This window comes from Rhodnius prolixus, unplaced genomic scaffold, assembly GCF_049639745.1.
Source record: "Rhodnius prolixus isolate KJV_2025 unplaced genomic scaffold, Rpr scaffold_3, whole genome shotgun sequence".
In the NCBI taxonomy this organism is placed as follows: domain Eukaryota; kingdom Metazoa; phylum Arthropoda; class Insecta; order Hemiptera; family Reduviidae; genus Rhodnius; species Rhodnius prolixus.
In genome coordinates this window covers 15,418,030-15,431,101 of record NW_027411603.1, presented here as the reverse complement: position 1 = coordinate 15,431,101, position 13,072 = coordinate 15,418,030, and the positions used below count along the sequence as shown (strand labels likewise).

The following is a 13,072-nucleotide window of genomic DNA, read 5'->3' as shown; positions in this document are numbered from 1 at the left end:
CCTCTCCAATGATTCGAACTCTGATTCTTAGAAGTCTACAACTCTGAAATGATGCTGAGTCTGCAGGGGCTCTTTACCGTCATTAGAATATCTGCTCGGTCTAGTAGTACTTTTCCTACTTTCAGATATACTATATTTGCGCAGCATTTTAGTCGTAAAATTGCAAAATAAAAGATAATAATTTAAAAATGTAAACGTACATTTATTTCACCAATAAATCTTCATTCTAGATTTTCAATTCAATGTCGGTGACTGCAAGGTAAGCCGTATTAAAAATAAAAATAAAAAAAACAATAAATACAGTTTTGTGATCTTCTGTTTATTCGTGGTTGTTGTATTTATGCAAGCTCGTTGGTCCGCAGGGATTGGTGGTCAGATAGATGAAGAAATATCTGTTTGTTTTTTGTGTACAAAGATAATGGCGTGTAAAATACATGTGACTTGCCCACGTTAATAATTACAGTCTATTTTAGCGTTGAAATGTACGCTGACACCGGCTGAAAACTGGCGAATCCCAGGCTTCGTTGTCAGTAAAGTGCTGGAGAAGGTAAATCCCAGTAGAGGAGGATACGGTGCCTCTCGTACAAACTCGGAGGGATCTGTGATATATATACTCGTATACATTTCTACTGTGCACTTCACTAAACAATTCAACCATTCAAACTCAACACAAATACACTGTCGTACCTACGGTTAGGATTAAGTCAAACTTGGCTAACAAACCACACTAGCTTCTGTTCATACACGCTCAATGTGCGTCTGTTTCTAAAATGAGTGTGTTATAGAAACACTCACAAACCTCGAGATATCAACTCCTAAAAATAATAACAGAATTTAAACCAGAAACAACATTGCCTAGCAATACCTAAATATTATTTGGTCTAATATTGGGTTCATAAGTTTAAAAAAAACTTTAAAAAAGCTATAAATAATGTTCCAAAAAACTCAAAATATGTTATGGGCTGCTCAAGTCCTTCACATAACGGATAAAGTAGCAGTACTGTGGTGTTTCGTCCCGTGAAATTGGTTGAGAGCTTGGCCATTTTGGCATAACAACCATGGAAGAAGGGTTGTTTCCCTGATCCGACACAGTTGCTTCAAGGGGACTCTGTTTGCAAACATCTTGTCCTCTCACAAGCACACACACATCCCCCCACAAACATAAATATCTACAAACACATTTCACATACATCCTTCTAGCTGATGTTTAATTTGTTAAATCTTAGCACTAAATTCACATCACAAAGTTGCAGTCTCGCTGTGATCATATCCAAACCTGTACTAATTTATCAAAACAAAACTTACTGATCAGAAAATTTAATTAGAACTCTTTTACAGCAATTTGAAAAACCAATAAAAAAGAAAACTAAAACAAAAGTAATCAGAGTGATTTTGTATGCTGATGATACCATATTATTCGCTAAAGGCAAAATTTTTGAATGAGCATGGTTGCGAAACAATTTCATTTCTTCTCATGACATTACATCTCTTGCGGCATGTTACAAAAAAAATGAGTCAGCATTAAACGATAAGAAAACTGGTATAATACTGAGCGTACTGTTAAGTTTAATTTTGAAGATTGAAGTTACCATAGTATTTCTGGGATTTAAATTGGATTGTAAACTTGGCTGGAAAAGTCATGTACAAACCTTGAAAAAGTTGGCATAAGTGATTTTCTTCTTGAGAAAACTGCTGGAAGAAGTTCCATCAGTAGTTATAAAGACTGCATATTCTAGTATATTCCACAGTAGAAAGGTATATAATAAACTGTGTTTGAATCATTCCATTCCTCTGTTATATTCAGACTACCCAAAAGATGCAATTAGAACTTTAATGAAGAAAAAATCTCAAGATCAGCCTCCCTTTTGGTAGTTAAATACTAAGACGCTTCCTTCAGTTTTCATTTTCAAACATGTACTAAAACAAAACAAAGAACAAGTTAATAGATACTTAAAGTGAAAGCACACAATTATCAGTGAATTTTTAATCAAATAAGTCATAGATTTTAGAAGACTTCTTATTTATTACCTCTTAGCTTTATATTATACAGGGTGTACACGGAGGGAGTGGGCGAAACTTCGGGAGGTGATTCTGGGCATCATTTGCAACAAAAAAAACTACATAAACTAAGGCTCGATTCTGCTCTGTTTTATAGATATCTTTAATTTTATGTTTTTTCATGATATTACTATTTTTAGCAATCAGTTGTCCATATTTCTCAAACTACTAAAGCTAAAGCGATTTCAATAAGCTCATTTGAAAGAATGTTAAATTTCCTTTTATTAAATAAGCCATTTTTTTTTGCAAACATGTAATTTAATAATTAATTAAGAACTATATTCAAAAATATAAAATTTACAATATAAATAATAAAATAAAAAGAAGAAAATGGTATATGAGTTTAAATGAGTGTTAGGTGCCAATTTCGAGAGAAAGGATTTTCGTTTAACGAGTTTAGATCTGTGTGTTATTCTTTAGAATTAGCAAAATTTGCTAAATATGTGAATAAAACACAGATTTTCTTGAACTACACAATAAACTTTTGGAATTAACAGGTTGTGAAGAGCTAATGAATAAGCTAAGTACTTACTTATCGCTTTAATCTAATTCAGCATGTTCTGTGTGTACAAAGATGCCTCCTCTGGCTGGCAAGCACATCTGCATTTTCAGATGGTCTCTGTATCTGATCTGGTGGAATGGCTCTGCATACCTCAAATATTCTTCTCCTTACCTAATGTCATGGGCGCGCATAAACCTTATTTTTTTTCAACTCTCCATAAGAGAAAATCTAGCAGTGTCAAATCGGGAGTTCTTGGCACGAGATCAGATTGGGTGAAGAATACGTGAGCCATTCCACCAGATCAGACACAGCTATTTGAGAATGCAGATGTGTTTGCGAGTCAGAGGAGGCACCTTTGTAGACACAGTACATGCTGCACTAGATTAGAACGATAAGTAAGTTCTCGGCTTATTCATTAGCTCTTCACAACCTGTTAATTCCAAAAGTTTATTGTGTAGTTCAAGAAAATCTGTATTTTAATCACATATTTAGTATGTTTTTCTACTTAACTTAAGAATAACATACAGATCTAAACTCGTTAAACGAAAATCCTTTCTTTTGAAATTGGTACCAAACACTCATTTAAACTCATATTCCATTTTCTTCTTTTAATTTTATTTTATTATGTTTTAAACTTATATAATATTTTTGAGAAAAATGAAGTCAAAGTTTTTGGAAAAAATTAGAAACTTGCTATTTCTTATGTTTGGGCCACAAAGTGACACACTTGATATTATTATTTAAAATATAATTTAGCTTATTTAAAAGGAAATTTAACCTTCTTTCTAATGAGCTTATTGAAATCGCTTTAGCTTTAGTAGTTTGAGAAATATGGACAACTGTTTGCTAAAAAGTAGTAATACCTTGAAAATACATAGAATTAAAAATATCTGTAAAACGGAGCAGAATCGAGCCATAGTTTATATAGATTTTTTTTGTTGCAAATGATGCCCATAATCACCTCCCGAAGTTTCGTCCACTCCTCCGTGTATACCCTGTATATTCTATATTATCTCAAGTCCATGTGTCTACTAATGTTATTGAAATCCTTGCTTTCTAGATATATATTATACATTTGTTCAGGCAAAATACAGTAAAAATATTAAAATATGAAGCAGGGAATAAGAAAATGGAACATGAAAGTAATAAATTTTATATATAGGTATATAAAAACTGATGTTTATTTTTACATCAAAATGCACTTGTCCCTACTTACGGGAATAATAATATTTCATTATTTGAAAATTCTTTGTAAGGCAGCCTGTGATTTATTATGAAGAATGTAAAACTTCCAAACCTTTTTCGGTTTATTGTGAAATGATTTATTATACAAAAAATAAAAAAGAATAAATAAAGTTTAAGGTATTTTTCTGTTGCAATGTTACGTAAGCTACTATACTGCATGAAAGATGCTTCTATTATAGTGAGCAAGCTAAAAGTAATGTTACGATGATGGTAGCTCTAGGGTAGGTCATGTTCATAACATAACCAAATAAGCTTTGTTGTCAAAAAATAATGGTTTAATTGTATTACTTAGAAGGCTCTTCGTCAATAATCTCTTAGAGAATTGCACTATTAAATACAATACTAATAATGTGGCCACTTTGATAAACTTTTGTATGTGGTAAGTTTATGCTAACTAGCTCACGTAGCAGCTTATCTATTGGTTAATATAACTACATAAGTCGGAGATCGGTATTGCCCCTTGGTGGCTGTCAAGTGACTAGATTAGACTCGGATCTGTCTTCCCAACGAAATACCTTTCAGGCGGGCCTAAGCGACATGTAGAAAATTTTGTGAATCACTTAACCTGTTCTTATTTCTGCCTTCACAAAATTAACATTCTTCATGAAGTTTTCGAATTATTGGCTCAAATCTTTCCTTTGATGGAAGCGAAGAAAACTCAAACGCTTGTCCTGATTTACTTTAACGAATGAATAGATTTGAAACAAAATAATCTTCACACTACTATCGATAGTATAATTGGGTGTCACTAAGTAAATGATATGAGCAGAATAATGTTGCAGCCTTTATCAACAATTACTTAATTTGTCTGCTAAATAAGTAATCTGTTGAAGGCGTGAAGTAAGCAATTGAATTTCATTTTATCAGACTTTCCAATTAGGTGTTGTCTTCGATACCATATTCTCTTATAACACTATCGTTGGTTTAGTAATGAGTTATAACACAAGTTCTGAGGGCGATTTTTTAAAAACGGTTATTCAGTAGGTTTCAAAATGTGAGCGAAGCTCTTACAGCTTTTGCAAAGATTTCCCCCAAGCTGTTTATTGCTAATGGGAGATTCAAATATTCAATAACTCATTAAGAGTTATCTTCTTCCCCACGAAAAATGGTTTACCTGCCCACAATGTCATTCCAAGTTTTTTGTCCTCATTTGAACCATCATTGACAGGCTGAATATTCGGGTCGTCTTTCCATTCTCCTACAAAGTAGTGAATGTTTCCAAGTAAAGCTTAAAGATTACTAAAATTTCATAAACATCTATTGTAACTCTATGTAACACGTTTGATCGGTTGCAATTATAATTGTTATTTTGTATGTTTAATAATACATTTAAAGATGTAAAAAAAAAATACAGCAAATAATATGCAGTTTAAGCCATTTGTGAGCTTCAAGAAGAAGAAAATTCAGAAACAAAATCAAGTAAGTTAATACAAACATTCTACATCAAACAAAAATAGTTAACTTTCACAACTTTCAAACAATAAATCTCGAAAGTTTCAATTTAGTTTCGCATTATTTGTATCATCAAAGTAACAAATGTGAAGCTGGTAGCAAAACTGTAAATTAGTAAATCATTACTTAATTAGAAAATAAGTACTAAATTATAGTTTAACTGGCTTACTCTAGAAGGGTTCTTCTTCAACCGGCTCATTGTAAATGCAATTTTCTTAGCCTTTATAAGTTCTCCAACTTCTCCAAACATTTGCTAGCAGTATATAATCTCTGGAAACAAAAATTTTACTTTAATATAAAATCAAATTTTCTATTGTAAATTTGAATCAAATAAAGTAGAAAGTAAACAAAATTGTTTGTCATTATTGAAGTTCAGCGTCGCCAGTAAGATTTGAATGTGAATTATGGTAAGCTAGAGTTGCCTGAGGATCAACCAGATCAAATAGTTGCTCACATATCTCTGCAGGTCTCCTGAAGTGTTTATTGTAAGTCAATCACGTCAGACATTTGCATTATGAACAAGCTAGAGTCTTGACACAAGAAGACGTAAGGCACCCTGATTGCTTATGAATCTAATCTCAATTCTAAAAGTTACACCCATTTTTTGAAATAAGTCTTTATAAACATTTACTTTTACATTTCTTTTAAATGAAAGAAAATGGATTCTTCCAAAGTTACAAAGTACTTAAAGGTAAGAAGTCTTTCAGCTATATTTTGGAACCATAGATGCCGGTGATGCCTTATTCAGTGGTTGTTCCTAAAACTTGAGCGCGCAATTTGCAGGAAAGAGGAATGGTAAGTAGCTGTACGAGAATCACTTACAACTTCCAAAAGGGCCAGACGGATATCACTGTCCATTGATAGGTTAAAAATCTAAAGGGACACCAAATACTTAGTAAGCGGTCACCAGACCACCCTACGCAACACGTACTAACATAATGTATAAAATATTGAATAAATGTAAAAACATTAAGACATCGAAATATGGGTAAAGCATAAAAAGTTAACAAGGATTTAAGAGAAGACATTTTTACGACTATGTTTTCAGATTACAAAACAACAAAATGAAATTAAAAAATATAAATTTGATGTGTTAAGAATGGCAGACAAAATTATGTCAGAAATAAGTATTAATCATTATTTTTTGTTTTACAGGTATAATATGTGTATATTTAAGTAAATAATTTTTGGCCACTCATTCGCTAACGGTTGTTAGTAGCATGTCGCATTGTCGGGTATCAACCGTTGCAAGAAGAAAGGATGATTTTTCTGACCACAAATTCTGAAATATATACAATTTATTATTCCGGCCCAATAATAATTACTACAGGATATTAATAATTTCTGCGTTTATTTGATTTATGAACGTTTCAGATAAGTTAGAAACTTACGAGGTAGTAAAAAATTTTGTTTTAAGTAAAAAAAAAAAATAACTTTGAAAAGAATTAGCGTTGAAGTAAAGTTTATGGAAGAAAAGACACAAACGAATATTCTGAATATGCAAAGCAAGGTGGTAGCTCTGCTAAATTTAACGCCTCTTTTATCTTAAACACGCTTTTGAATGTTTACCATTTATTTTATTTTTTTTTTTAAGCTTCACAATCTTTCAAACAAAAATAACTTTATAAATTTAATTTCTTTAAGGCTGGCCACATAAGCCCATACAACTTCTTTTTATTTTCAACTCTTTCTTTGTTTGAGAAATGTTAGTGACACTGAAAATTCATTTCAATCATATTTGACAATCTATTTAAATTAGGAAAGGTAAAGGCTGAGTAAAGTAATGCCTATTTATCCAGGAGGGCTTAACGTTAAACTACCTGATTAGGTGTCGTTGACGGAGACGACTAGTTAACATACTTCATTATAAATTTTTCATATTAACCATTAAGCAAAATCCAAGGTCTAGACCTGGAATCGATCGCAGTAAAACAATACGCTTACCTTTGCAGGTCCCGCCTCTAACCAACTTTGCTATCGTGACATCTAAGTTTAAAGAGTAAGATCCCCGACGAAACTTACGTCATTATTATAATTTTATATGAGGGATTTTACAATAGCACCTATTGTAACATACCAGGGCAGAATGAGTATGTTTAATCTGCTGTAATAAAGTAGATGCGCTCACAGTCTAAGGCCATTTGAAAGGCACACATAAAAAAGAGTACATTAGTGAGTCCAGCTTAAAGAGACATGACCAAGAGCACAATTTTCATGTATAATTAAAATTAATTTACGATTACATTAAAACAGAAACTACCAGAAAATGCTAGAATTATAATTAAATTTAAACAAGGATCTGAACAGTTATAGCAATTTTATTGTAATTCGAAAAAAAAGTTTTTAGCAATCTTGTGCGGTTGTGTTTGGTTTAATTATCTCACCAGTATTTAGTTTGGTACTCGGAGATAGTGATACAGCGAGAAAATGTATAGTTATCTTTGTGTATACAACAAACTAGTAAGAAGTTACTATGTATATACATATCCTTAAGCTATAAACTGTACTAAGTTTCAAAACTTTATAATTAAATCTGAATAGCGCTATTGTTTTCAGTAATAATAACAGGGCAGCCACATCTAAAATTAAATGTGATAAAAATGAAATAATTAAAAAAAAATCCTTCTGAATTCGAGATTTCTACATAAAATCACTTTTACTATGTTTGAACGTTTTCTCATGGAAAGAACCAGGAGTATTAGGAATGGAGTTTCCAGAAGTAGGAAAGTAGTCATTGCGCAGAATGTAGACGAGACGATACATTTATGAGGGGTACGTTGTATTAGGCGTTCGCAAAAAAAATAAATAAGCAGGATTGTTGTAAATTCTCATAAAGTGGGGGTAGGTCGTGAAAAAAATCATGATTGAGACCAGGGACGTCATGCTCAATCTAGTTTTGTAATGAAGTAAATGCAAAGTAGTTGCTGAAGGCCTCAATTTGGGCTAGCTAGATTATAAGGTTAAAAAGATTTTAAGATTTTTTATAGCGATTAATTTATGGTTTACTCAGTGCAACCAGGCAGATTGGATAGTTTGGCCAAATACCAAATTTGAAAATAAAATAGAATCAATAAAAGCAGGAAGTGAAAAGAAAGCTGAAATTCCCGCAGAAGTTTAACAAGGAGCAGAGGGAGGAAACCAAATTCCACATTAACCATAGTAAAGTAAAAAAATTACTCCTAAATATTCAGGGTATAATTTAAAATTATTCGAACGTTATCCCGTGATGTATGGGAATATTAAACTATGACAATTTGCTAACGACTGTAATTTCTTTAAATCCTTCCTTCGTACTGCCTACGATCCTTAATACTTCCTATCTATTCAATATATCAGATCCTATTGTCACAGTTATTTTTGAAAAATGGTCATCTTAAGATATATTCTGTTCGGTGCTACTGTCAAACCACATATGTTTGGGCAGCAAAGTTTTCTTGTCTTCATATATCCATCCAAGATGTTTCTTGGCCTTTGTACACTTCCTTTCCATAATTTCTAGATGAAATGTACACAAAATTAGCCTAGTATTGTAAAGTTTTGGACAGTCGCAAATAAGTTTTGGTATCAGTAGGACAGTAATGCTAGGCCACATGCTTACCGAAGAGTAAAGTAAAAGTTAAGGAACATCTTGGCATTAACTTCTGTTACATTCACCATACTTAATCTTGGATAGGTAGGGAGTATAGGGATAGAGCAGAGATAGTTCCAACAGTTCACGAAGATGAAGAGCTCATGGTAAACGGGATTTAATTACTTTACTTAAAATTATAAGATTGCCATTCTTTCAATTGAGTGAACGATGTCTGCCAACTTGGAATTCCTAATAAACCTTTAACGTTATGATAATTCACTTGAAGGACCGTTACAATGTGCTTACCCATTTGTAGATGTTGTTTAAAGAAGATGACCTCTTGTAAATTGGTAATAGCTAATATTAGTTTAATTATTAAAACCTATTTTAAATTTAAAGATCACTTTTGAACGTCTACGTACGCTCTAACTGCCGGTTGCATAATGTTACGCCATGCGCCCATTGTGACTTTATAGGCTAGAGAAAAGACTTACTTGTCTACTTGGCCGCCAGGCGGCACATCATTTCTAGTTGGCGGTTTTTACGTTTTTGATTTGTAACGGTTAATGCCTGTATAGTCTGTTTGTTTGCCTGTCTGTTCTTTATGTTTGTTAATTTACATTACCCGTAGCTCTAGACCTTAAGTTTGATGATTGTATTATACATTAATCCTTTAAGTTCTATACGCAATTTAAAGCGGCATCTGAAAAGAAGTTTCGCATGTTTTGTCATTGCATGTCTTTTAAATCTTGGGAATGGGTTCGAAGTACGGCATTTGTCTATTAACAGCCCAAGGAAGTGCACCAGGTTTATGTAAGGAAGATGAATGTTTTTACAGAAGACCTGAAAATAGTAGCCCCGCCAAAGAGTAAATGTGGTACGCTATTTCATTTGGGTTCATTTTAATTCTTCACTTTTTTGCCCAAGATTCGATTTTATATTTATAACTTGTATAATGTAGGATGTGTACTTGTAGTTAGAAAGACTGTGGAGGGATGCACTGGAATAGGATGTGTATACTGTACACAGGAAAGGACCAAGTATATTCTCGTGCGACATTTCCGCTCCCTCTGAAAAAGGAGGGATTGCTGAGCCAGTACTTGAGAGAATCTTTCTCAAATATGCAGAATTAGGAAGGGAGACTATTTTTTAATTTGAAGGCGTCGTAAATAACTACCCCCAAACTATACTGCTTTCTCTACAGTGCTAAAGAAATAGCTTCAACTTCCCGGTGGCATTATTGACTCCGCTAGTATGGGGCCAATACACGTAAGTAAGTTTTTCGAGAACTTTTTCTAGAATGAGGGAAGGTAGCAGATTTACCAGGTTTAGGAATCATTCACATCACGAATTCTTCCATAATTGCGAAAAGTATGCAGTACGAAGGACAAAGTTGTAAATATAGGTGACGTAGATGATAGTTTTTTTTTTTTTGGTAGATGGCCGAGAATTTCGGAAGTGATGAGGAAATACCTTAGAGACTTTTATTGATTATGTATTTAACGTCTGAAGGAGTAAAGGCTTTTGGCGATAGTGAATGAGAAAGTGGAATGTCCAGTTCAGTATGTAATTCTGTCATGTTCAAGCCATCCGTCATATCTCGGGAAGAATGAAGACATTAGCAGGTGATGAGCAAAAAGTCTAGCATTTGTCCTCGTATGATTTCGCCTAAGTTCTGCCATCCCGTCTAAGTGGAGAAGTGTATATTTATAGAATAATAGCGTGCATGTATCTGTCCAGGGAGATTTAGGTTTGTGGTCAGATTTGTGATGAAAGCGTCATATTTTACGTTTTTCAATTTTTGCAAATTTCTTTTTATTGGTTCTGTGAGTTACAAGTACATCGTCCTATCTCTAGAAAATTGTGTCCGTTGCCAAAACGCTTGAACACTTCTTTTCCTTATAAGTAGTCATGTTTCTACGGGTAAGTCATAGTGTTTGAAAACATCTTTCAGTGTAAGACACTTTAATCAAACGTTATAAAACTTACGCATATAGCAAGCCAAGGCACCAAACTGTAATATCACTTAATTAAAATTGTACATCACTGTGATAAACAATATAATAGATGTACGCATATAAACGACACAAGATGAAGTTTTAATTTAACAAATTATACTTTAATAATAATGAAGTTTTACTTTATAATTATATAACTCTTGCAGAATTATAATTAAGTTTATATGAAACTGTGTTAGCTTAAACATTTTGTAAATTCAAACTAGTCGCATTTAATTTTCTTCACTAATAGATGGTCTTTAGTGTGTACGGATTCCATTAGCAGTATTTATTTTGTCAATTGAACTGGAGAAGGTGTAATTCTACATCAAATAACATTTAAAATATATATTTTGTATTGAATTTCTATGTTGCTTTTATTAGACGTCGATAAGTTACAGGAAATTACAAATAATTACCTACACGAAATAAATTTCCTTTACAGAACCTCAATTTTAGGAATCATTGTTAAGTTAATAACCATTCTAACAGATGGTTGGCAAACTATTGCAGAACAATAAGAAATGAAACAATCCTGATTCTTAGAAGAAAGTAGAGATTTCGTACATGAAATATAAGTTTACTTTGTTTCACCTAATGAAACTTTCATCCTGTTTTTGTTCTACTGGCCATACTTTATTGGTGCCTACTGTTTGGCTTTATTCACAACGTCAATCATTTCCTTTAGTAGCTAAGCCAGACCTAATAGATACAACTAGAAACCTCTCCTTTCTTTTCAATAGGCATTGATTGTTATATTGAATACATTGTTTACTATACAACTACAAAATCAGAAAAAAGGTGTATTATACTTATAATAGAGAAATAAGTAGGATAGTTTAAAATGTGGTAATGGTAGCTTGTTTATAAAACAGAAGAGTGATTGCGATTGTAACACTCTAGGGGGAGATTCTGGCCAAAAACATTTCGAGAAAAAAGTGGCTTGAACAACGAATATTAAAAAATTACAAACTGCCATCTGAAAGAGTTAAGACTCAAAGCCATAACCCAATAGATCCCGCTAAAATTCTATGTTAAATGAAAATTCTCAACCGAAAATTTCTTTTGAATGAGTGAACTGTTTAATTTGTTAGATTCCCTTGAAGGTGGCTCTTACCTTAAATGTAATATCCTGAATACCTAGTGCAGTTTCAAAATTTATATTTAAGACTTTCCAAAAAAAAATCGGTTAAGAGGATTCTTGGGATTGGAGATTGGTGTTTAATCACCTCAGTAAGATGTGTGGTTTCAATGTGTTATGATTTTCCGTCAACGGCAGAAGTAGATCAAAAATTTTAATTTGATTAATTTTCCTAGAAAAATTCGTTTTGGACAATTTGAGGGGTAAGTTCCTGAAAGTTTTCATTTTGAGAATATAGTAAAGGTAGGTCCTGCTAGTGTCCACACCAGAGTTTTGTTAATAAAATGTCCAGGATACAAATAAAAATTTTAATTTAGAGCAACGGAAACTTAATGCCATTACTGTTGTATTCTGAAAGCTTTCCAAATTGGGCTTTCATAAATTAGGCCTATGTGAAGCGGGTCTAATTTTTTTTTTCAGTATAGTGCCTAACAAACAGGATTTTTAGTTAATTATGGTTGAACTTTTCATTTGACAAGCGCACGTTAAGATTTTGTCTTACTTTGAACACAGATTGTGAAGATAAAACATGCCTTCTATTTTTATTAATACAGGAAAAAATATTTTAAAATGAGAACAGAATAATTTTAGCTCTATGCTCCACCTATTTGGCTTTTTGCTACCTCATTACTGTTAGCATATTTCTCTCAATTTGCATCTTCACCCCTGATCACCTCTCCAAAAATAACTAGAAAAATAATAGCAATACACCTTCATAAGTGAGGGTTAGCTCTCTACTACTTTATTTTATAAATTTTATGGTTTCTGGTTATTTTTCCATGCACTACAATTAAATTGTGATCTTTTTCACCTAGCCAATTGAACTTTTTTTCTATGTCTTTACTACCTTATTTTTATGGGTGAAAATCGCTGCGGTCAAACATGGTGATACATTGGATTTGTACTTTTATTTGTTTACTACTAATAAGGAAATATTGCAGGCAAATAAAATTTTCATAGTGAGTTTTTACTAGAGACATTTGTTCTGTAAGTCCACTAAGCATGAAAAAATAGACTGTGAAGTTGGATCTCTGCGTACGTATTAAAAATTACAAAAAATAATAAATAAACAATCACAAGAAGCTGTTCTACTAGTTGTTATTAGT

At 32.6% G+C, this 13,072-nt stretch overlaps 1 protein-coding gene across 12 annotated transcripts in view; it reads right to left on the bottom strand.

The window, feature by feature from the left end:
• LOC141453691 (uncharacterized) overlaps nt 1-9,284 on the bottom strand; it is a 298,436-nt gene extending 289,152 nt beyond the window's left edge. For 6 of the 12 annotated variants that reach the window (XR_012458122.1, XR_012458121.1, XR_012458123.1 and 3 more), the window contains exons 1-3: nt 9,135-9,284; nt 5,427-5,527; nt 1,650-1,917 (exon numbers count right to left, since the gene is read on the bottom strand). The gene's annotated coding sequence lies outside the window, so the exon portion shown is untranslated. The remainder of the gene's footprint in view (nt 1-1,649; nt 1,918-5,426; nt 5,528-9,134) is intronic. The other 6 variants (XM_074127195.1, XM_074127197.1, XM_074127198.1 and 3 more) reach the window with 2 other exon arrangements.
• Nucleotides 9,285-13,072: the final 3,788 nt, after the last annotated feature.